The sequence below is a fragment of the Mauremys reevesii genome, linkage group 3 (assembly GCF_016161935.1).
Source record: "Mauremys reevesii isolate NIE-2019 linkage group 3, ASM1616193v1, whole genome shotgun sequence".
Lineage (NCBI taxonomy): Eukaryota > Metazoa > Chordata > Testudines > Geoemydidae > Mauremys > Mauremys reevesii.
This window is the reverse complement of record NC_052625.1, coordinates 141771850-141797937: the sequence shown is the minus strand read 5'-3', so window position 1 is coordinate 141797937 and position 26088 is coordinate 141771850. Positions and strand designations below refer to the sequence as shown.

The following is a 26088-nucleotide window of genomic DNA, read 5'->3' as shown; positions in this document are numbered from 1 at the left end:
CTGGCCGTTGCAATGGACTCCCACACTCCCCACCAAGATCCCCTTTTGCTCTGGTTACTGGTCTAATGGATGGGAGGAAGCAGGAGACATAGCATATCTTCCTTTTAGTAAAGGCTTTTGACACCATCCCACATGACAGTCTCATAAGCAAACTAGGGAAATGTGGTCTAGATAAAATTACTATAAGATGGGTGCACAACTGGTTGAAAGACCATATTCAAAGAGTAGGTCTCAATGGTTTGCTGTCAAACTGGAAGGGTGTATCTAGTGGGGGTACTTGTTATATCCTTGGGGGCAGCCGGTTTAGGAAGAAATCACTTGAGGCCAGACAGCAGACAGCTAACAAAACTACCATTTTATTTACAGACACAGAGCTCACCCAACCGGCCGAAACCGGCTGGGCTATCCCCTAATAATCTAACTCAGTTGCCATAGGAACAAAAACCATGACAACCAAATACACAACAGTACTGGTCAATATTTTCATTAATGACTTGGATAATGAAGTGGAGAGTATGCTTATAAAATTTTCAGAGTGACACCAGGCTGGGAGGGGTTTCAAGCACTTTGGAGGACAGGATTAGAATATGCATTTGGTAGAAGCTATGTCTGAAAAACAGATTATTAATGAACAATCATTGTGCCTGTGTTGGTGTATTTCTTGGCCAGCAGTCAATGTGTGTTGGTCCTAGGGCCGCATGGACTGGGGGAAGGGAGGGATCAGGTTTAGAAAGGTCCTGGTTGGGGATGGGACAGCAGTAGAAAAATAGTTGTGTCTCTAAAGTTAGTAACAGTTATCTTTTGTCCCTTGGAAGATTACAGTTTCAGTGCTTCTACTCCATCACCCCTTATCTTACTGTCACCTTACATATGGTAGCTCATAGGAGCCGACTTACTGAGTTGCTGGGAGGGTACTCGACTCCTGCTCTGCTCCAGACCCTGCCCCCACTCCACCCCTTCCACCAAGCCACTACCCCCACCCTGTCTCTTCCCACCCCAGCTCCACCCAGGCCCTGCCCCCACTGCACCCCTTCCTCCAAGCCCCTACCCCCACCCCACCTCTTTCTGCCCCTGCCTCACCTTTTTCTGCCTCCTCCTTACCACCTCTTCTGCCCTGCTTCTCTCAATCTCCCCCAGCACCTCCTGCACGCTGCGGAACAGCTGATCTGCGGCGGGCGGGAAGGGGGAACAGCTGATTGGCAGGGCCACTGGTGGCCAGGAGGCACTGAGCAGAGAGGAGGAGGTGCTGATCTGCGGGGCTGCCAGTGGGTACTGGGTTTTTTTCCAGCCCTGGAGCACCCATTTTGTTGGCACCTATGTGGGAGCTGCACGGAACAGGGGTGGGATGGGATGGAGATGGGGGTGGAGGTGGTGTGGTTGTTAGATCTTGGAAGGGAACAGTGTGGTTGTCTGAGGAAAAGTTAGTCACAACAATCCTTTCTTCCATGTAAGATTACAAAATGTTTGCCATCCCTAGTGCCTGGCCTCTCCCCACACTGAGCCATGCTGCACAAGCTGGGGAAAATGCGGGTGGTGGGAGAATTATCTGATCTGGCAGTTGGATAAGTTCAGTGCAGCGTCCCTTTGCAGTAGAGAGGCAAGGGTCTTGTGGTACTAATCTGAAACTTCAGAGAACCAAATAAAGTTGTGGGGTGTCTTTCTTTCTCTGTCCATTTCACCATTGTTAGGCAGGCACAGGGGAAGGATTTTCTGGTGATGCTGGGGAGAGGAGGGTGGTGTTTCTGTGGTTTGCATCTCCCTTTGCATGGGAACTCTGTACACTAGCTGAGAATATAGTTAATTTCCAGCTGAATGACTTCCCAATCCTGTAAGCATATTTCAGCAAATTTCTGATGTAGTAGAAACTCCGAGTCTTGAGGTTCAATGGCAGTGCAAATCTGCTTGGTCCACATTCAGAGCTGACCAAATCCTTCCATTCAGCAATATGTAGGGGTGATCATTAGCAGAAACATCTCTCTGGCATAGATTGCCAGATCTCCTTCACAGGACTGGAAAGCCACCTCTCTTTTCCATTCTGGTACCTTTGAAAACAGCTATGTTCTCCAGATGTTGCCCAGCCTTTAAAGAAGAGATTGCAAACTGGTAATATAGCCCCTGGAAGGAACTGCCAACCCCCCCCCCCGACCTCCTTGAGACACTATGAAAACTTTACATTTGAAAAACATAAGTACGTTTATCTCACCATTATTTGCCTCTGCTCCTTCCTCATGGGCTGCAAAAGTTGTCAGACTTTCCTTGATTCTCAAACAGTCACATTCCTGGAATGCTGACAAGTAACACTTGTAACCTTCTACAGCATAGTTATGTTATGTCGGGGGATTACTCAGTTACTTCTAAAGGAAAAGAAAATATGCTATGCTTCTCTTTGAATCAGCAGGTACTTTGGCTCCCGAGAGGAAAACCTTTCTGCCAGGAGGGCAGAAGCAGCACCCCACACACAGTGGAGGCAGATGGAGAAGGATGCTGGAAGACCTGCTCATAGGGATAGAGAAGAGGAACTACACCTGTACCCCGATATAATGCAACCTGATATAACATGAATTCGGATGTAACGTGGTAAAGCAGCGCTCCGGGGGGGGGGAGGGCTGCACAAGTTCGATATAACGCGGTTTCACCTATAATGCAGTATGATTTTTTTGGCTCCCGATGACAGCATTATATTGGGGTAGAGGTGTAGTAGCAGTCTTAGTTCCTCAAGGCATGGGAGCATTGGGCTCTTCAGCAGGAATAGACACTGAAGAACCAATTAACAGTGCAGGAGCCACACCATAAGGAACAGGACGATGCCCACAAGGAACAGGAACATTCCCTAATGAAGAGGCTCATAGAACTGGTAGCCAAATGAATTCAGGGTCTGTCTGCTTCTGAGGCCACTGCACCTGTCTGTAAACTATCACCTCCTCTTCCTTCTCCTGCTGCCACACAGGATGCTGCTGAGCATAAAGTATGTAGCCCCATATGTACATGCCAATGTTCCATCATATGCTTTTCCAGCAGCTGTACAGGGTGTAAAGATGTCCCTCAGCACAGTTATATATCATCTTCTGTCTCCTTGCTGTGCCAAGATGGCACATCTGGCATCCCTTATTTCCCTTGCCCGCTGGGGACCAAGACCAGTGTGCACAGTTTGTAAACCAGACTTGTTCTGAGCCCACTCAAAACAGAAGCATTTCTCTTTACTCTCACAAATGTTATGGAATGTGGAGCATGCAATGATTATACAAACCAGCGTTGTCCACATTGGCATCCAGACGGGATAGGAAGCACCAAAAAGATTTCAGCATGCTCCATGACTATTTTGCAGCTACTGTGTTTGTAGTCTCTCTTTCCAGGGTAAATGATGTTGGGTATAATTTAATGAGCCAAGGCAGGAATGGGTATTGCACTGTCCCCAAAAATAACAATTGGTACAGACACACTGTAGAGAACCATATCCTTTCTGTGGAATAAAGTCCCTTCTTCAAGTACAATCTTGATCTCTTCAACATCTTGGCATCATGAACCTTTCCAGAGTTTACCCAATTAATATTCATGAATCTGCCTCTAAATCTGTCCACTAAACCTTGCAGAACAAGCAAATAGTAATCTTTTCGGTTCACATACTCACTTGCCCTTTTTTGTGAACAAAGTATTGGGATGTGTGTGACATTGATGGCCCCAGAAAAGTTCAGAAACCTCATCTTCTCAAATCCAGCTATTATTTCTTCAACTTTGATTATTGCAACAACCATAAGTAGATCACAGTGCTAACTACCTCACAAACCTGCACCACAGTGCTGACAGTGGATTTTCCAATCCCCAAGTGGTTTGCAATTGACATTTACCTGTTTGGTATTGCCAGCTTCCAAAGGGCAGTAGCAACCCGCTCCTGCACAGTTATGTCTTCCCTGAATCAAATGTCCTGTCACTGGGAGTTTGGCACAAGCTCCTCACATAGCTCCAGGACGATCTCTTTCCTCATTTGGAAGTTCTGAAGCCACTGCTGATCACCCCAGGTTTCCAACTCTCTGTGATCCCATGACCCCATACTGGTTCTCTTATATCATAGAATCACAGAATCATAGAATATCAGGGTTGGAAGGGACCTCAGGAGGTCATCTAGTCCAACCCTCTGCTCAAATCAGGACCAATTCCCAACTAAATCATCCCAGCCAGGGCTTTGTCAAGCCTGACCTTAAAAACCTCTAAGGAAGGAGATTCTACCACCTCTCTAGGTAACCCATTCCAGTGCTTCATCATCCTCCCAGTGAAAAGGTTTTTCCTAATATCCAACCTAAACCTCCCCCCACTGCAACTTGAGACCATTGCTCCTTGTTCTGTCATCTGGCAGCACTGAGAACAGTCTAGATCCATCCTCTTTAGAACTCCCTTTCAGGTAGTTGAAAGCAGCTATCAAATCCCCCCTCATTCTTCTCTTCTGCAGACTAAACAATCCCAGTTCTCTCAGCCTCTCCTCATAAGTCATGTTCTCTAGCCCCCTAATCATTTTTGTTGCCCTCTGCTGGACTCTTTCTAATTTTTCCACATCCTTCTTGTAGTGTGGGGCCCAAAACTGGACACACTACTCCAGATGAGGCCTCACCAATGTCAAATAGAGGGGAATGATCACGTCCCTTGATCTGCTGGCAATGCCCCTACTTATACAGCCCATAATGCCGTTAGCCTTCTTGGCAACAAGGGCACACTGTGGACTCATATCCAGTTTCTCGTCCACTGTAACCCCTAGGTCCTTTTCTGCAGAACTGCTTCCTAGCCATTCAGTCCCTAGTCTGTAACAGTGCATGGGATTCTTCCATCCTAAGTGCAGGACTTTGCACTTGTCCTTGTTGAAGCTCATCAGGTTTCTTTTGGCCCAATCCTCTAATTTGTCTAGGTCCCTCTGTATCCTATCCCTACCGTCCAGCATATCTACCACTCCTCCCAGTTTAGTGTCATCTGCAAAGTTGCTGAGAGTGCAGTCCACGCCATCCTCCAGATCATTAATGAAGATATTGAACAAAACCGGCCCCATGACGGACCCTTGGGGCACTCCGCTTGATACCGGCTGCCAACTAGACATGGAGCCATTGATCACTACCCCTTGAGCCCGACGATCTAGACAGCTTTCTATCCACCTTATAGTCCATTCATCCAGCCCATACTTCTTTAACTTGCCGGCAGGAATACTGTGGGAGACTGTAGCAAAAGCTTTGCTAAAGTCAAGGAATAACACATCCACTGCTTTCCCCTCATCCACAGACCCAGTTATCTCCTCATATAAGGCAATTAGGTTAGTCAGGCATGACTTGCCATTGGTGACTTCATGCTGACTGTTCCTGATCATTTTCCTCTCCTCTAAGTGCTTCAGAATTGATTCCTTGAGGACCTGCTCCATGATTTTTCCAGGGACTGAGGTGAGGCTGACTGGCCTGTAGTTCCCCGGATCCTCCTTCTTCCCTTTTTTAAAGATGGGCACTACATTAGACTCATAGACTTTAAGGTCAGAAGGGACCATTATGATCATCTAGTCTGACCGCCTGCATTGTGCAGGCCACAGAATCTCACCCACCCACTCCTGTAACAAACCCCTAACCTATGTCTGAGTTATTGAAGTCCTCAAATTGTGGTTTGAAGACCTCAAGCTGCAGAGAATCCTCCAGCAAGTGACTCATGCCCCATGCTGCAGAGGAAGGTGAAAAACCTCCAGGGCCTCTGCCAATCTGCCCTGGAGGAAAATTCCTTCCCGACCCCAAATGGCGATCAGTTAAACCCTGAGCATGTGGGCAAGACTCACCAGCCAGCACCCAGGAAAGAATTCTCTGTAGTAACTCAGATCCCATCCCATCACAGACCACTGGGCATACTTACCTGCTGATAATCAAAGATCAATTGCCAAATTAATTGCCAAAATTAGGCTATCCCATCATACCGTCCCCTCCATAAACTTATCAAGCTTAGTCTTGAAGCCAGATATGTCTTTTGCCCCCACTACTCCCCTTGGAAGGCTGTTCCAGAACTTCACTCCTCTAATGGTTAGAAACCTTTGTATAATTTCAAGTCTAAACTTCCTAGTGTCCAGTTTATATCCATTTGTTCTTGTGTTCACATTGGTACTAAGCTTAAATAATTCCTTTCCCTCTCTAATATTTATCCCTCTGATATATTTATAAAGAGCAATCATATCCCCCCTCAACCTTCTTTTGGTTAGGCTAAACAAGCCAAGCTCTTTGAGTCTCCTTTCATATGACAGGTTTTCCATTCCTCGGATCATCCTAGTAGCTCTTCTCTGTACCTGTTCCAATTTGAATTCATCCTTCTTAAACATGTGAGATCATAACTGCACACAGTATTCCAGATGAGGTCTCACCAGTGCCTTGTATAATGGTACTAACATCTCCTTATCTCTACTGGAAATACCTCGCCTAATGCATCCCAAGACCACATTAGCTTTTTTCATGGCCATATCACATTGGCGGCTCATAGTCATCCTGTGATCAACCAATACTCCGAGGTCCTTCTCCTCCTCTGTTACTTCCAACTGATGCTTCCCCAGCTTATAACAAAAATTCTTGTTATTAATCCCTAAATGCATGACCTTGCACTATTCACTATTACATTTCATCCTATTACTATTACTCCAGTTTACAAGTTCATCCAGATCTTCCTGTATGATATCCCGGTCCTTCTCTGTGTTAGCAATACCTCCCAGTTTTGTGTCATTCGCAAACTTTATTAGCACAGTCCCACTTTTTGTGCCAAGGTCAGTAATAAAAAGATTAAATAAGATTGGTCCCAAAACTGATCCCTGAGGAACTCCACTAGTAACCTCCTTCCAGCCTGACAGTTCACCTTTCAGTATGACCAGTTGTAGTCTCCCCTTTAACCAGTTCCTTATCCACCTTTCAGTTTTCATATTGATCCCCATCTTTTCCAATTTAACTAATAATTCCCCATGTGGAACCATATCAAATGCCTTACTGAAATTGAGGTAAATTAGATCCACTGCATTTCCTTTGTCTAAAAAATCTGTTACCTTCTCAAAGGAGGAGCTCAGGTTGGTTTGGCATGATCTACCTTTTGTAAAACCATGTTGTATTTTGTCCCAATTACTGGTTGACCTTAATGTCCTTAACTACTTTCTCCTTCAAAAATTTTTCCAAGACCTTACATACTACAGATGTCATCCAGGACCTCCCCCAATTGTCATCAGTTTTCAAAGATAATGGCCAATGGCTCTGCAATCTCATCCGCCAACTCCTTTAGCACCCTCGGATGCAGTGCATCCGGCCCCATGGACTTGTGCTCGTCCAGTTTTTCTAAATAGTCCCGAACCACTTGTTTCTCCACAGAGGGCTGGTCATCTCCTCCCCATATTGTGCTGCCCAGTGCAGCAGTCTGGGAGCTGACCTTGTCTGTGAAGACAGAGGCAAAAAAAGCATTGAGTACATTAGCTTTTTCCACATCCTCTGTCACTAGGTTGCCTCCCTCATTCAGTAAGGGGCCCACACTTTCCTTGACTTTCTTGTTGTTGTTAAGAGTAACAAGAAGGGTTTCTTCAGGTATGTTAGCATCTCTTGCTAGCTGCAACTCCAAGTGTGATTTGGGCTTCCTGATTTCACTCCTGCATGCCTGAGCAATATTTTTATACTCCTCCCTGGTCATTTGTCCAATCTTCCACTTCTTGAAAGCACATCTGTTAGTCTATAAGGTGCCACAGGATTCTTTGCTGCTTCTAAAGGATTTCACTGTTAAACCTAGCTGGTCGCCTGCCATATTTACTATTCTTTCTACGCATCGGGATGTTTTTTTCCTACAACCTCAATAAGGATTCTTTAAAATACAGCCAGCTCTCTTGGACTCCTTTCCCCCTCATGTTATTCTCCCAGGGGATCCTGCCCATCAGTTCCCTGAGGGAGTCAAAGTCTGCTTTTCTGAAGTCCAGGGTCTGTATTCTGCTGCTCTTCTTTCTTCCTTGTGTCAGGATACTGAACTCAACCATCTCATGGTCACTGCCTCCCAGGTTCCCATCCACTTTTGCTTCCCCTGTTAATTCTTCTCCGTTTATAAAAGAGCTCTGCCCCTAGTTGGTTCCTCCAGCACTTGCACCAGGAAATTGTCCCCTACACTTTCCAAAACCTTCCTGGATTGTCTGTGCACTGCTGTATTGCTCTCCCAGCAGATATCAGGCTGATTAAAGTCTCCCATGAGAACCAGGGCCTGTGATCTGGTAACTTCTGCTAGTTGCCGGAAGAAAGCCTCGTCCACCTCATCCCCCTGGTCTGGTGCTCTTAGCAGACTCCCACCACGACATCACGTTTGTTGCTCATCATATCCAAAGAGACGATCCATCCAAGAGCAGATTGTGGCAAAACCAGCATTTACTATATCTGTACCATATGAGCTGAATTGTCATTGACCCTCTAGGTCAGCCATCTTCAACATGTCTCAAAAATCTGTCCAAATTCTATCCAGCATCTTGCTGATTACCTACTCCATTGCATAACCATTTGTCCTATGATAAGGAGCAGGAGCAGAACTACATCATCATCCCATTGCTCCATGTCTTCCACCCAGTTTGGCAGGGAATAACAGTGAGAGGCGACGTGATCAGGAACTACCATTGACTAATGTGTGAAGGTGGGGGACAGTACTAACAATGAACAACAAACTAGTTCCTAAGTGTCTCTCTGTGAGGCATAAAACCTGGCATATCACTCCTGAAATGGTAGCGCTAACATTGTGTAACAACAGTGCAGTGTGGATGAAGTTATATGTGTGTACACAGCATCATGCCTGTGTCCAGCTGTGATGGGCCTAAAGGGTTAAGGTGGATGGGTGGGTCAATTAACCAGCTATACTGCACGTGGGGGGAGGAGCCAGGGAGTGGGGGACTAACCAAGGGATAGCAGTGGTTTGAGCATTGGCCTGCCAAATCCAGCATTGTGAGTTCAATCATTGAGGGGGCCATTTAGGGTTCTGGGGGAAAAATCTGTCTGGGGATTGGTCCTGCTTTGAGCAGGGGGTTGGACTAGATGACCTCCTGAGGTCCCTTCCAACCCTGACATTCTATGAATTAGGGACAAGGCTCAGCTGGACAGGAATAGGAGGGGGCTGTTAAAGCCCAGTAGCAGTGAACAGCACAATGTGAGGCTGCAGCAATTGTTCTCAGGGGGAGAGAGAGGGCAAGGTGGGAAGCAGTCTAGGGGTACATTAGTAAGGTTCAGGATTGTGCAGAGCTTGACTGCTTGTTGTAGGGTCCCTGGACTGGGTTCCCTTGCCAGCCCCTGGGGAAGTGGCACCCTTAAGGGGCAGTGAATGAGACGACTGCCTGAAACATTGGTCCTGAGAGATGGAGAAAGCATTGCCCCCACCCCCAAAAGGGGAAACTACAGTGAACTGGCTGGTGGGTGAAGCCATGAAGAGGGAGCAGTGGAGTCCCAGGGAGAGTGACTGAGTGCAATTGCAGAAAGGGGTGTTGGCCTGGCAGAGCTAATCCCCAGACACAGTCAGGAGTGACTAATGCACTCCAGCACACCAGCACAGCATGTGTGTGTATGGGGAGCGTGCCTGAGCACGTACGTGGTCTGGTAACTGTGTTCACGTGTGCCAGTGTAGACGTACCTGCAGATTGTCTACTATAAGTCTGGGGTAGTGGGTTTAGCCGGTTGGGAACTGGAAGGGTTTCTTAACACTTTTTTTTCCCCCTGTTGAAATGTCATCCCACCCCCACCCCCCGCCATGGTTGTGGTCAGTGGGTCCCCTCCCTTCCCCCGGCAAGTCTATGAGAGCCGCCTCGCTCCAACCACCCTCTGCGGCGGCCTTTGTCCTTGCCCGCGACGGCCGCTGGGTGTCGCTGCTGCAGAAAGCAATGGTGGAGGGGGGGCCAGTTACCTGCGGAGGGAATCCGAGCAAGAGCTCGCAGGAACTTCACGCCGTCCCGAGGGAGCTGCGAGGAGCAAGCGGAGAGGTCCCCGAGGAGGGCGGGGGGGAGGCAGGAAACCCCCTGTGCACGGCCTGGCCGCACTGGACTCGCAGGCGTGGCTACCGCGCCGCCGGCTCCCGGGAGCCAGAGGAAAAGGTAGGACTTTATTTTTGCGTGCGTCCCCCCCCCCCCATTTACTAGCTAAGAGTGACTCTCCCTGCGGGGGGGCTGGGCTGAGAGACCGGCGTGTCCGCGGTGGCCCTGCTAGCTCGGCAGGTGTCTGCATTACCCCTCTGCTAACGGAGCTGGACTGCAGCCTAATCCCCCCGCCCGAGCGCCTTGCGCGGGACTTGGTCCTCGCTTGTAAACAAGCGTGGGGCGTTAATGCAGCGGCGGCTCGGCCCCTCCCTCTCTCCAGGGCTGCTTTTCCCTTAGCACGACCTGGGGAGCGAGGAGCAGCTAGACTGGCTCCGTCCCTCCCCGGGAGAGCGGCCGAGCCGCGTCCCTTCCTTGGGGAAGGCGGGAGTTAGTTTCCGTGTGGTGGGGAGAACCCGGTCTCGACTCCCCCGGGGGCGAAGTTCCGCAGTGGGGACTCGAGCCCCGCTCCCACTGGCTCTAGTAGGAGTTGGATTTGAGTCAGGAGGACTGCAGCATGGGGCCCCAGGTGGCTGCACTCGCCTTCCTCTGAGACAGCAGCGATGGGAGGTGCTCCTTGTAAACAGGCAGTCAGGACAGAAAGGTGTCTCTTCATGGTGGCTGGACACTCATCTACACTCTCCAGTCCCGCAGAAAGATAGTTGAGTGATCTCTCCCCCCCCCCCCCCCTTCTCTGGCACGGTGTCTCTGATAAATACTCTGTGCTGTAGATGTAGTATCTACTACACCATGTTTTATCAGCCCCACTCATTATGAAAGCCCTTATTTGCCTCAGTCATAGCGGTGTTTGGTCTGGGATGCGATTTAGGCTGCCTGGAGGCATGGAACAAAATCAAAGGTTGATATGAACGGTGAGGGAGGTTTTCCTACTGAATGTTATAAGTAAGTGTTTGGATGGGAGTGAGCTTGGAGCCAGTTGATGCTTAATATTATAAAACTGTTTGTTTTATGCCAGGGATATGACAGAGTGAGGCTTTGCTATCTGCAATGTTTAAATAGTAACATAATTTTGGATGCATTTCCTCACTGAGTCCTGATCCTGCAACTGGATCTCTGAAGGTGAGTAACCATGATGCCTGTGCGCAGTCCTCATGAAGTCATTGCGGCTCCACAGAGATAGAGGATCTGGTTGCAGGATCAGGGCTTAAGTAGCTTTAATGTCAGTATTTCAAGCTTTTATAGTGGTTTCTATCCAGAAGTGGAAATCTGGCCCAAAGTCATCCATCCTTTTCTTGACATCTAATAAAAACTGACAAATGTTTCCATTTGTTTATTACATGTAGTAACTGCTCCCATGGATTTAACACCTTGTGATTACAGTATATTCAGCTATAACAGGATATATGCGGTTTCCATCAATGGATGATCTGGAGTGTCATTGTCTTGCAGCCAGGGGTGAAAGTAACTTACAGGACTTACCAGTACTCCTGGAGTCCTGAGGGGGGCGTGGCCTCATCTGGAAGAGGCGTGGCCTCTCAATATTTAAAGGCCCTGGGGCATGGCTGTGGCTGGGAGCCCCAGGGCCTTTAAATCAACCAGGGGCTCCCAGCTGAATAGGTGACTGGGAGCCCCTCCCCCCCCCCCCGGGCTCAGGGGCAAATTAAAAGGCCCGGGGCTCCTGCCCCTGGGGGAACCCTGAGCTCTGCGGGGCTGGGGCAGGGATTTAAAGGGCCCAGAGCTCCTGCTGCTGAGGGGAGCCCCGAGCCCTTTAAATCCTGGCCCCAGCCCGGCTGCCGGAGCCGTGGCTGCGATTCAAAGGGGTCTAGGCTGCTCGCAGCCACGGGGAGCTTTGAGCCCTTTAAATCTCAGCCCCTGCCCGGCTGCTGGAGCCGTGGCCAGGATTTAAAAGGCTCTGGGCTGCCCGCAGCGGCGGGGAGCTTTGAGTCTTTTAAATCCCGGCCCCTGCCTGATCGCCAGAGCCGTGGCCAGGATTTAAAGGGCTCTGGGCTGCCCGCAGCGGCAGGGAGCTCTGAGCCCTTTCAACCCGCCGTGGAAGCCGGTGCGGTCCAGCACGGCGTACTGGCTCTTGCCGGTATGCTGTACCAGACCGGACCGGATTACTTTCACCTCTGCTTGCAGCATTCATTTTATTGCCAACACTAACATAGTAAACATTTAGCATACTGTGATTTAGTGCAGGCATCAGAGCAGGAAGCATTGGCTGAGTTCTGTTTTAAAGAATATCTGTATTTCAAGTTATTTGTGAATGGATTATTTAGATTTATATAAAATGGCTTATAATCATTCACAGACAACACTTGACAGTGCATGTAGGTTGGTGCTGAATTTGCTTCCTTCTGAAGGAAAGTGATGGTGGGGGGCAGATAAGAAGCAATTTCAATAAGTATCTTGCAGAAAGGAAGATCAGTGTGTGTCACTCCAGTTACCTGTAGAGCTATTCAGATGTTGATGAATGTACATATTGGTCTTTAATAGGCAGAAGCCCCTTAAACTGATTTACTGTAAGGGTATGGCTACACTGGCGAGCTGCAGCGCTGGAAAGCCTCCACCAGCGCTGCAATTAGTAAGTGGCCACACCTGCAGGGCACTTCCAGCGCTGCAACTCCCTGGCTGCAGCGCTGGCCGTACACCTCACTCAGCATGGGGAATAAGGATTCCAGCGCTGGTGCTGCAGCGCTGGTCATCAAGTGTGGCCACACACCAGCGCTGTGATTGGCCTCCAGGGTATAAGGATGTATCCCAGAATGCTTTTATAAATTACTCTCTTTGTTTTGTTATGAACGAGCTCCACGTGGAGCTCCGTTGCCGCTGCTGCTTATCTAAAAAACAAACAGAGCTCCGGTTTGCTGTGATCATCTGTACCTGGCTGTAAATAATCAAATGAGAGGCAGTCAGGGAGTGAATGAAACAGCGGGGAGTTGTGTTGGCTGTAGGCTGTTTGCAATTAAGAGTTAAGACTAAGGGGTCGGAAACATGTTCTGATTTTTCAAGGCAGGAAGCTAAACACACAGTGTTGGCTCCAAAAATCCCCTCTCTCTCTCCCCCTGCTCCCTGTCACACTAGACCCCACTCCACCCCCCTCTTTTGAAAAGCACGTTGCGGCCACTTGAACGCTGGGATAGCTGCCCATAATGCATCACTCCCAACAGCGCTGCAAATGTGACCACACACCAGCGCTGGTAGCTGTGAGTGTGGCCACACACCAGCGCTGGCCCTGCACAGCTGGATGACCAGCGCTGCAAACCGTAAGTGTAGCCATAATTCATCTTCAAAGAGGGAAGAATGTGCCAACGGCTGTGATATATTCCGCAGAAGAGCAGACTTAACACATACACGAGGGTGGTCTGTTTTAGGCCCAGATCCTAAGAAGGTTGCATCTGGGTGGAGTGCCATTTACTTACTATACATTGCTTGTGGCACCTTAGAGACTAACAAATTTATTTGGGCATAAGCTTTTGTGGGCTATGACTCAATTCATCAGATGCATGAAGTGAAAAATACAGTGGACAGGTATAAATATACAGCAATTAATAAGATGGGAGTTGTCTTACCAAGTAGGGGGGGAGCTCAGTGCTAACTAGGCCAATTCAATCAGGGTGGATGTGGCCCATTTCCAACAGTTGACAGGAAGGTGTGAGTATCAACAGAAGGAAAATTACTTTTTGTAGTGACCCAGCCACTCCCAGTCTTTATTCAGGCCTAATTTGATGGTGTCAAGTTTACAAATTAATCCCAGCTCTGCTGTTTCTCATTGAAGTCTGAGATTAATGTTTTAAACCATTTGAAATCTGGGATTCAATTTTTTGCTGTTCCTAATCTTGCTTTTCTCTGTGGTGATCTGCACTGGACACCCAGAACTGTAAGCCAGTGTTACCCCTCTGCTTTAGCAAATGTGAGTTTTACTGGAGATTAGACTCTGTGCCAGCTCCCTTTCTCTTTGCCTCACTCACAACTTCTTCAAGACCCTGCCTGTGTTATTTCCCAAAACGTATTATTCATTTTTTTTGGATCTTTAGCCTACTTTTGTATCATTCAAATATATATAAAAATAACTTGTTTTATTAGGAAAATACAATACATTGCATGAGATATATGTATTATGATGATACATTTGTCTGTGTGTATATGCAAAGCTGCTTGTTGAAGTAAGGCTATGTTTTAGTCTAGAAGATATTCGCCCTAAACTAATAGGCACGCATACAATCTCTGAAGTGCATGTGCATCTGAACATACTGATGAATCTCATGCCCACCACATACACATTTCAAGCCATTAGCAGATAATGATTTAAAGATTTGACACACTAAAATGAGGAGAAAATGAAAAGCTGTATCAGAATACATTTCAGAACACAAGGAAGTATTTGAAAGGTTTAAAAAAAAAACAGGAAAAAAGGATGAAGTTGAGTGTATGCATTGCAAATGATGTCCCAATTAATAAATATAAATATTTATAGGCTAATAGTTCTAAGTCTACAACAGTAAACTGTTAGTCAAATGAAAAATTCTATTTGGGGATTAGAGAGAAATTGTTTTCTTAAAGTCAAAGGTAGCATTGTGTTTTGAGTTCTGTTTTAGTTCTGCAGCAAACCACATTGAACGGAATTAAAAGCATTAATCTACTGAGTACTCTTTTCCCCTTTCTTCCTGTCCACCGAAATAAACCCCAATATTTACCCATAAAATATTAATATTTTTGCACTGATTTTCACCTGTTTTTGTGGTAATAAACACTGATAAATCCTGGGAAAAATAAAATAAAAACTGAAAATGAAGGGCCCTAAACATGTTTCGAAGGACCATTCAAGGTAAACTACGTACGCTAAACAATCTATTCCATCTTCTATTTAGCTGTGACACTACATTTCCCAGACCTGAAGATCTATGTGTAAGCTTGTCTCTCACCAGCAGAAGTTGGTCCAATAGAATACATTATTTCACCCATCTTGCCTAAAAACCTGGCACTGACACTGCTATAACAACACTGCACAAGACTAATTATGGTCGTTCTAAAAACAAACAAAGCTTTACTAGATACTTCTCTTTATTATGACACAGGCAACACTGAAGGTCTGAACCTAGTGTGCCTAATTCAAGGTTAGGCCACGTCTACACTAGCGAATTTACAGTGGCACACCTGTACCAGTGCAGCTGTGCTGCTGTAAGATCACTTGTGTAGCTGCTCTATGGCGATGGGAGAGAGCTCTCCCATTGATGACCTAAAACCACCTAAATGAGTGGCAGTAGCAATGTCAGGGAGAGAAGCTCTCCCGCTGACAGCACTATGAACATGAGCACTTATGTCGGTGTAACTTTTATGTTGCTTGGGGGTGGAATATTCACACCCCTGAGTGACGTAAGTGTTGCTGATATAGGTTGGTGTGTGGACATAGCCTAACTCAGTAAAACAGAAACAATAATGTTTATCAACTTTGTAGAGATGTTGACACTTAATTGAACAACTTTGAAATACTTAAATGCAAAATAAGTGAGTGCTAAATTTTTATTTATTTCTATTCTATTCAAATCTTCAATTCCTTATTTTTCCATCAACAGTGAGGACTTCAGATGAACTTCCAGAGAGCCTATAGCTATATCTTTCCTTGGAGGTATATCAGATTAACATCTAACCAGAGGCAATACTTTATTTAAAACCACAAATGAGATGCCTTATTTCACTTGTGGAATGAGCCTAGTGATATTTCCTTTGTAAGGATAAATGGGTTGTAATTCCTCTGGGCAAATAAAAATGGAAATAAGTAATTTTAGTTCTCTATATTTACGGGATGGGAAGGAGAAGGCATATGTGTGGCTTGTCCAAAATCATCCAGCCCTGAAAAGAAGAAATATAATTGCAGCTGGAAGAGAGTGGGCAGTAGCAAAGTAGGTGTATGCTCGTGGACTAACTGTGCACTATGTGCACCAAAGAACATTCTCCACAGGATTCAAGTCCCTCTTTCTTCAGGGCTTCAGTTTTATTTTTTCTAAATAACACAAGTTCAATATATCAAACATGTCACTGGCATCAGTTGGGAGGAAGCTGATTAAGCACAGGTGTGAGCCAACTCTCCTTAAAGGAGGCAAAAATATACATGTTCTCTGGCTCCAAGAGTTATTTGAAGACATTTTACAACCAAGTCCTAGATAGTGTGGATATGTTCATACAAGATGTACTGTGTAAGCTGTGTGTAGAACTATTTGAATAATTACAAAAAATGTATATCATACTCAGCTGCCTGGGGTTAGCTATTGAACACCTCCACTGCTTTAGTGCCAAGGTGAAATAAATAAAACAGGACTGACATGCATAGGTTATATGTGAAGCTAATTTACATTGCAAGCCAGAATTTGCTGGAATTCGTATGGAATTAAAATTAGTTTTGTGCCTCTCTTGTGTTTGGCTCCAGTGAAACTCAAGCTAAAACTTAAAGCCAAGGATGAGTCATGACATGAGATGGAGAAGAAATTCTGAAACAACTGCATTTATTGCTGAAATCTGTTTAATTCTTTAAAATGTTCTTAATCTTCAGAATTTATTAGGAGTTGATACAGAACAAAACACTGAAGTCTTTGTTTTCACTTCTTTAGTGTTTAAAGGCTTAATATTCTAAGGAGTGGCTGAGACAGAAATGAATAATAGTGAAAGTCCTTGCCATCTAAGATGGTTTGTACATTATCAGAGGGGTAGCCATGTTAGTCTGGATCTGTAAAAGCAGCAAAGAATCCTGTGGCACCTTATAGACTAACAGACATTTTGCAGCATGAGCTTTCGTGGGTGAATGCAAAATAGCAAAATACTTAGTTGAAGTTTGGTTTGCCTCCCTAAAAGTAATACTTTTTCAGCCACCAAGTTAAATTAAAAATAAAATTTGTTAAAGCAACTAATGACTTTTTGACATTTTCTACAGGAATTAAATCTGGATATTTTATTGGGATTAGGCCAAGCTATCTTGATGTTAGTATGAAAAGAAATACTTTACTTTCTGCCTGTTGAAATCTGTATCATTCCTTATATGAGCCAGTTGCTATCGATTTGGCAATAATTAAAGAATGACTTAGAACTTTTATTCAAGTTCATATGTAATGCATTTATTAACTGAAACTTTAGGTACTATGCAGTGCAAATACGCATGACCAGGAATTTTGGCTCTAGCTTCATAATTTTGTGTAATATAGTTTTTTTTAAAAAAAGTGTTATCCATATAAAATTGATATTTTCTAATTATTGGTGCCCAGCACAGTGGGATAAAAAGAATACAAATACAGATTAACTTTTTGTCTTAAACTAATGAACCTCTGCTTAGAAAATGTCATTGTTCCTGAAAGTGTTTTTATAGTTCTTCAAACTGCTTCTAATTATGGTGATACCCAGAGACAAATTCTGTTCCCAACTCTGTCACTGACTTACTATTGTCCTTGCACAAGTTACTTCAACCATCCGGGTTTTGTGAATTGTGAAAGTGTTGTTATTACCATCTTTTTTGATGGTTGCTGAATTGCAACATGGTGGATTTAGTTCAGAAACATTTGAAGTTCGAGATTAATGCTTGAAACCATTTGAAATTGGGGACTTTTTGTTTTTTTTGTTTTTTTGCTGTTCCTAATAATAAAACTATTCTCATTTTGCTGTTCTCTGTGATGATCTGCATTGGACACCCAGAACTATAAGCCACTGTTACCCCTCTGCTTTAGCAAATGTGAGTTTTACTGGAGATTAGACTCTGTGCCAGCTCCCTTCCTCTTTGCCTCACTCACAACTTCTTCAAGACTCTGCCCATGTTTGTTACCTGCAAGGCAAGGTAATCAGTGAACCCCAGTTCCTGAGTTCCCCAGAGGTGTCTCTCTCTCTAGTGTCCAGTCACTCATGGGACACTCACAGAAATTAATTGCCTGCCTCCAGGAAGACACAGCACACACCAGCCTGGCAGTTAACTGAAGCTCACACTTGGTCAATATAACACTGAGGTGCTTTCTAGTAAAACTAAGAATAAGTTTTTATTAACAAAGAACAGGGATTTAAGCGATACTAAAAGAGGAGAAGAGACAGGTTTGTTTTACATACGAAAATGCTTTCTCGTGCCTAAAACTTAATTATAGCAAGTTATAGTTTTATAACCTAAAGCCATTTGTCACTTACAGCAAGTTATCAGCAGTTCCTGCCCTTCAGGCTGATGCTCCTATGCTCAGAGGGGGGGCTGTTCCCTTTGTCACCTGTGTGATGGATAACTAGGAATGTCCTTTTCCTCACCTTCATATTTTCCGATGTCCATTATCTTGTCTCAAGAGCCAGAAAGACTTCCTAACAGTGCAGACTTGGACACCTGCTATGCTCACTAAATTGTTTTTTGTTTGTTTGTTTGGGTTTTTTTTATAATTGGAGATATACCTATCTCCTAGAACTGGAAGGGACCTCAAAAGGTCATTGAGTCCAGCCCCTTGCCTTCACTAGTAGGACTAAGTACTGATTTTTTGCCCCAGATCCCTAAGTGGCTTCCTCAAGGATTGAACTCACAACCCAGGGTTTAGCAGGCCAATGCTCAAACCACTGAGCTATTCCTCCCCTCCTCTGTTGCTTCTTAGCTTGATTGTTTTGTTTACCTTATATATAATTGTACTTCAATTGTCCTCAACTTGTAATCAAGCCAGTCAGATAGGTAAATCCACATTCCTTTGTGTAGGGATGACTGCATTTATGCACTGCCTCCAAAGTATATTTTAAGAACATATTTCCAGTACACATACCTAATTCTTTATACATAACCCATACATGTATCACACAATGATTTTTTGGGACTAGCATGTCACCACTTTACATATGGTACCTTACATGACACCCTTTAGATACATATTATGACAACGTGGGATAGCGAGTGCATCCAAGTTACTGTGTAGTGGACCCTCTGCCAGTTGACACTGAGGAGCTCTTTGGTGCCTAATCTCTCACTTGATTACTGTAACAAACTCTTTTCTAGCTTCCTCCTTTTCTTTTCTTGTCCCTCTCCAGTCTGTATAGTTATTGCATGCAAAACAACTACATTAAGAGAACATTAAGGTTGCAAAGTGAAGCACTCAAAGGTAAAGATGTACCAGAATTAAGCCTGTAGGACCACTGCCTCATTTGTTGCAGAAGTTGAAAGGGGTAAAGTGAGTGGGGCAGTGGTTTGCAGGAAGAGAGAGGATGCTCTCGTAGTTAAGGCATAGAATGGTGCTTTGGAGAAGTGGATTGTATCCCTTCCACTGAGTCCCCCTGGGATGCTAGTCAAGTTAATTAAACCAAACTTTTCATATGTGGCCACTAACTTTCTCCTCGCTTTCTTGAAACACAGCTTGAGGTCCTAGGATCTGATTTGCTGAAGTGTGGAGCGCTCCCAGCTGCAACTGAAATCATTGGGAGCCATACTTTAAACACACAAAGCCATATAATACTAAGTGCTCTGAGTACTGAAGCCATAGGCATCTAAAATTGGGCACCCAAAATTAGTAGATACTTTTGACATTAATCTTTCTGTGCCTCAGCTGTCCTTCTGTAAAATGGGATAAAAATACCACCTCACTTAACAGGGATTTTGTGAACATAGTATTTATGAGGCACTCAGCTGCTGTAGTGATGGGCACCATAGAAAAGCCTTAGTGGCAGGGAAGATGGAGGAGATATTTATATAGTCTATCTTGTTTTGGATGTCCATGTTTAAAGGAACCCAGAATCAAGGGTGGGCCCGGTTTCCCCTACCGGCCACTGTGGAAGTGGCTGTGGCACCATAAGGGCAGTGAATGAGAAGACTGCTGGTAAGGAGGAAGGATTTTGATAACCTGGAATGGGAAAACACGCATGGTGACCTGGCTGAAGGGCCGGGCCAAGTCAAGAAGGAGCACACTGAGTCACCGAGCAGCAGCAGGGTGTGCAGTGAGCAGCAGAAGGGGGCTCAGACCTGGAAAGAACTACTCCCCAGAGCGGCCAGGAGGAAGTGGTGAGTGGACCCTGTGACATGTTGATATTAGCTTTTTTGAATAAAATGCTCAGGGATGGAGAACTTTAGGTGAGCACTGCTATTGTGATAGCAAAGCCCTTATTGCATAATGGGACGAATCTGCCTTGATGGCGAAAGGGTTGGACATGTCTGGGTGTATTAAGATGCGTGCTGAGGTGAAGACCTTCTTCAGTTGTTCAAAAGCCGGTTGGGCTGCCAACAACTAGACAGGGCAGAGTTCTGTTGGTGGCAGAGGCAGAGTTGGGTAATGGGAATACCACTCTGGAAATTCCTGTGATGAATTTACAATAGAAATTAACAAACCCCAGGATCCACTGGATGTCCTGGATGGCTTTCTGTGTGGCCCAGTCTATGATGATGGAGACCTTCCGGGGCTCCATACTAATCCCATCAGGCAAGATGACATAACCCAGGAAGCAGCAAAGAATCCTGTGGCACCTTATAGACTAACAGACGTTTTGGAGCATGAGCTTTCGTGGGTGAATATCCACTTTGTCGACGAAGTGGGTATTCACCCACGAAAGCTCATGCTCCAAAACGTCTGTTAGTCTATAAGGTGCCACAGGATTCTTTGCTGCTTTTACAGATCCAGACTAACACGGCTACCCCTCTGATACATAACCCAGGAAGTTGGTGGTGTGGTCAAACTCATACTTTTCAGGTTTTGCACATAAGCCATTTGCCCTGAGGCACTCCAGTACCTGTTGGATGTGTGGTTGTCCAGTGTTGGGTTCTTGGAGAAGCTGAGAATATCATCCAAGTAGATTACAACAAACTGGTCTAGAATGTCCTTAAAAGTGCCATTCACAAAGTGTTGGAATGTAGCCAGGGCAATGGAAAGGTCAAAGGTATTTGTAGTGGCTGTATTGGGTGTGGAACATTGTCTTACCTCCTGGCTGTGAACCAGGTTGTATGCTTCTCACAGGTTGAGCTTGGTGAAAAATTTAGCTGAGCTGACCTGTTCCAGAAGTTCATTAATCAGCAGGAGAGGGTACTTGGTTTTAATGGTAATGTTATTCAAGGCCTGATCAGGAGAGCCCAGGGTGACCAGACAGCAAGTGTGAAAAATCGGGACAGAGGGTGGGGGTAATATATATAAGCCTATATAAGAACAAGACCTATAAATTGGCACTGTCCCTATAAAATCAGGACAGCTGGTCACCCTAGGAGAGCCTGACTGAAATAGCTTTGCATGGTAAACAATCTTAATGTGCTTTCTTGATGGAAATGTTGAATAGAGACATACCTGTAAACTCTGCACAATACATTACAATAACTGGATTAGTTAACAGGATAAAAATAAAATCTAAGATCTCATTAGATTACTGATTCTGACATATGTAGGGATGTAAAACAAGAGTAACACAAAGGAATTATTTATTATTCTTTTCTTTTTTTAACCTGCTGTCCTCCCCCTATCAGGCCTATAGCCAGCCAAGCAGAAATGAGACAGTTGGAAGCAAAGCAAAGAAAAGGAGAACCCAGAAGTCCCTTTCCTTTCTCCATACTTCCTCTCCCCAATGTCCCATCTATGTATTATGAAAACTACTATTTTGGTGGGAACTGGTGATAAAGCAGTACTGTACCAATACAGGTAAAAGATAGTTCAGTCTTCTGTGGTTGATAGGTCAAAACCAAAATGTTCCTGAATCATGTTACAGTTGAAAAGGTCCAAAGCCGAGGCATAGTCCAGGTATATGATTTAATCTTCTTTATACCACATCACCAAACTGTGTTTTAGCCATGTTGGAATACTGCTGTGTTGTAACACCATTCTAGATGTTTACAGTGTAGATGAGCTCTCTTCTCGATCTGGTTCCTTCCAATAGTAGAGATAAAGGGTCGAGGAATGCTGAAATCTCAGGGCATTTATGCGTTAGCCACAGCACAGGTGCTCATGACCAGTTGTAACACTCCTTCTTCGTGTAGTGCGACTGGGACTACATGGAGATACATTTGGGTGCAATGGTCCTGGAGCCCGAACTGCATATCTTAAAATTGGCTGCTCTATGCAGTGTTTACAGTCAGTGTTGCTGACTTTACAAGAATTGTGATAATGCGGCCTGCATATCAGAGCAACTTTCCTCCAGATTTTTCTTTCTCCCACATGTGTGGCAAAGCATCATGTTATAGCAGACTTGATCAGCAAACTTGGTACAGATTCATCCTGTGCTCTGGAGAGGACCCCAGTCCTCAACGTTGGGGGTTTCAGGGTAATGACAGTCTGTGGCAACCCTGGCAGCTTGGATTCTATTGCAGCCAAGGTATCTTCAAGGGATGATAAAGGAGGTGGAGGAATTGGGTGGTAATGTGAGGCACAGGGACTAACACAGATCCCCTTTGCCTTTGGCAGATCCCTCAGAACTGCAGGTGTTGGGCGCTGAATTTCTTGCCACTTCCACAACCCTCTCCTTCCACAATGGAAGAATTAGACAGAAAAGTCATGAGTATAAATTTGCTGAGTTTCCACTTTCATGTGTGTCTTAGCATGGGGCCTTGTGTATGTTACTATTAGGACATATTCTCAAACCAGGACTGACATGAGATTACCGCTTTTGGGGGACATCAGTTTGGAAAAGAATCTCAGTTTCTGAGGAAAAAGTTTAGCCATTATCTCCTAAAATGACTTGTTCATTAGTGATGATGTTTTATTTATGCTAAATTCCTTTTGGCACAGCAGATTTTCATTCTACCTCATGTGGTGTCATGTTGCAGCATAGCAGATGGCATGCTTTTGTAGATTTACATTAGTAACAGAAGTTAAGTCCAGCAGTATTTTCTTTGGGTCTCTGTAACATTACCTGCAGGTAATCCGTATGCAACACTCATTATAACTCATTTGAAGTAAGTTTTGACCTTTTGTAACATCTACCTAACTTTTCTTTTGTTTGTTTTTACAGCTGGCAGGATTGTCACATGATACATGCAGAGCACATTGTGTTTAAGGTGTATCTAACTTAGGCATTTATAGTGTGCCTATCAGAGTTGTATCTAGGCCCTGTCACTATGAGAGATTGAAACACTATTTACAATGGATCAAGGGGGGGGAAAAACTAAAACAAAATTTACAATTCAGTGAATGTTCCCACTTTTCCAATGTCTAAAGGCACCAGGATGAATTAAAGAAGTAGACAAGAGTATATACAGTACTCACAGAGAGATTGAAAGAAATATGGTGAATTTCTCACTCTTAATTGTGAATCTGCTAGCTTTTACATACAATAGTCAGATAATTGCTTAGGATCAGAAGCAGGATGTGTGCCATTTGTGTTAAAATTAGTTTTCTGGCACACTTAATTTTGTTTTAATGTAGTCTTTTTGTTTTTATAATGTTTTTCTGTAAAATAAAATAAAACAGCATCATACTGGGGTTTTACTGTCCCATTACAAATTAAATTTGCCACCTATTCATAAATTTGGAAATCTGAACTACCCCAATCCAAAACTCTTAAGTTTCTATGTGTCTGTCTGAGGAGTATATCCAACATTATCAGAAGAATAAACTAGGTGATTTAATCATTTTTTTCCATCTCTGAATTTTATGATTTTTATATCAACAGCCATCTCTTGTAGTGAGTCTGACATGCATGTGCGTGGTCAAGTAATCATAAGTTTATATGGAGTGATCCAGTATAAATGAATTTTAGATGTGTGCTGATGGCTTTTTATCCATAACCTATTTATTCGGAGGGAGCTTTTGAATATGTTGTATATCAGAAGTAATCATTTTGAAATGTATTCAAGTGCCTGTGTCTGAAGGTTCTGAATGCTTAACATGAGGGTATTTTGTGTGTGTGTGTTGTTGTGTTTTTGTTTTTTGAACTAAGCAGAGTTCCATTAGGCAAAATTATGTGAGAGCTTCACTGATGTGCAGTCCTAGAAAACCGCAAATACTGGGTCCACAGATGGCCACTCTTAATGGGGGAAAGATTGGTTTAATAAATAGTGTGAAAAAGATAAAAGGAATGGGGGAATTTATGGTAGTTTCTCATCAGAGAGTCATAGAGCTATTTGCAGGAGGGCAACTCAGTTAAATTGATTTTTGCATGTGTAGAAACTGAGCTTTCAAAATAGTTGTTGGTCCTAGGCTAAGACCATGTATATTTTATCCCAGCATGATCTCTTAAAGGTGAACTACAAAACCAAGATGAAAAATGAATTCAGCACTGACTTATGCACTTAATGCTCCCTAAACTGGGGGAGTTCTACAGAAAAGGAAGTTTTAAAAGTTAAAACTTAATTTTCATCACTTTAAAATCTTCTGGTACTAAGACCTCCATGTAGCAAATCAGGCTATACTAGAGAATTAGTGTGGAGGAGAAATAGTATTTTAGGAATTAAAGTTAAAAATGTTGAATGCCCTCTGTCTCCTGCTGAGTGCTGGGGGCAGTGGTTAGAACATGGAACTGGCAGCCGAGATTTGGTTTGTACTCCAGGCTGTACTCCAGACTTTCTTTGTGACCAGTCACAAGGCAAGTCACTTAATCTCTCTCCAATTTTCTCATCTTTTGGGGATAATAATACCAACTTGTATAAAGAACTTTGAGATCTCTGGAGCACCATGTAAGTACAAAGTGTAATTATTTAGCACAAAAATCTGTGCTTAATTGAGTTTTCATTTAGACTTTGCAGTTTACATTTAAAGCTGATTATTTGTTGTTGTTTTTTAAACTCACTGAAACTAGGTTTTTCCAAAGTAAGCCCCGTAAGACCTTTAATTGTTCACTGCAATGCAGAAACACAGTCAGGTTCTTTTAACAGTTTAATGATACATTGCTCCCTTATAGTTGTGCTAAGGATATTTAAAATGTTTGCTGAGAGGTCAAAAGACAGGTCAGTAATATCACAAAGTGTCTTGTGTGTGGTTAGGAACCTCCCATAATGCCTGGCATCCAAGGCATTTGAAAGGTACGGAGTTTGAAAAGACTGTTGCAAATGATTTAAGCTTCACTAATTCCATTTGAAAGATACAAGAGCGAACACAATGTGGGGCAGATCAATGCAACTTAAGGCCTTTAGTAGATATAATTCTTCAAAACTTTTTCTGTTAGCAAGGTTATTCACCCATGCATCAAGATTGTCTTCTGAAATAAGTGCATTGCATATACTGTGGAACCTCGATTCTGGGCTCATTAGGGCATACTTTCAGAATCAGCAAATGTACTAGAATGATTACATTATATAGGTAACATCTTGATGAAGCAAAAATCTTGTAATGAACTAATTTCCTAGGACAGTGTTGCGTAATCCATTCCATCCCAGCCCCAAACTTTCCAAACCCAGACAACAAAACAGAAATTTGCATTTGTGCAGATCTAGCCCATGTGTTAGTATGTGTCTTCATAGAACCCAAGGGGCATTTTGAATGTAAAAATGCATTAAAATAGCTGGCTTAATTTATGAAGAAAAGAAAAAAATAATTATGGTGATATCTCACTATAAAAATATTTTTATTCTATATCAGGATAGTATGTTTAATTTTTTTAGTGCATGTGCATGCACACAAATTATATAATTAGATCTTGCTTGAGGTGCATGTATATAGACTTTTGCAAATGTGCAGATGAGTGCACTATAAATGCATATATATATATAGAGAGAGAGAGATGCACCAGTGGAGATTTTAATTCCAAATTTTAGAGGAAGTAAAAAAAATATCGAGGACTTTGGTATATGACACTCCTTGCAATCTTGTCTTTAATTGTTGTATGAAAACTAAAATTGTAAATCAATTTATTTTAGCTGTTCCCACTACTTTGCTAAAAGTAGAGATTTTTGCATAACCCACTATGTTTAAGTGGTTTCAATAGGTTTCACAACAATAGGCTGAACAAGGCATGTGCATTTCTGCCCAGACCTCAAATCTATTGAAAACTGCTTTGGGAAAACCATTATATGGTTTTTAATTATTTTTGAGAAGTATGAAGAATCTGCTCACTTGAGAACATAACTGTTATGCAATCCCATGAACATGTGAACAGCTGTGTCAATAAGCCCTCTTGCCTAGTCTAGGGAAGGTTTGTTAAATGCAGGTGAAATGAGCCTAAGAGGTAGGCTGAAA

At 43.9% G+C, this 26088-nt stretch overlaps 1 protein-coding gene across 3 annotated transcripts in view; it reads left to right on the top strand.

The window, feature by feature from the left end:
- Positions 1 to 9930: 9930 nt before the first annotated feature.
- Positions 9931 to 26088, top strand: part of ANKRD6 (ankyrin repeat domain 6) — a 171920-nt gene continuing 155762 nt past the window's right edge. For 2 of the 3 annotated variants that reach the window (XM_039531910.1, XM_039531909.1), the window contains exon 1: positions 9932 to 10078. The gene's annotated coding sequence lies outside the window, so the exon portion shown is untranslated. Of the gene's footprint in view, positions 10079 to 26088 lie in introns of all 3 variants that reach the window. The other variant, XM_039531907.1, reaches the window with a different exon arrangement.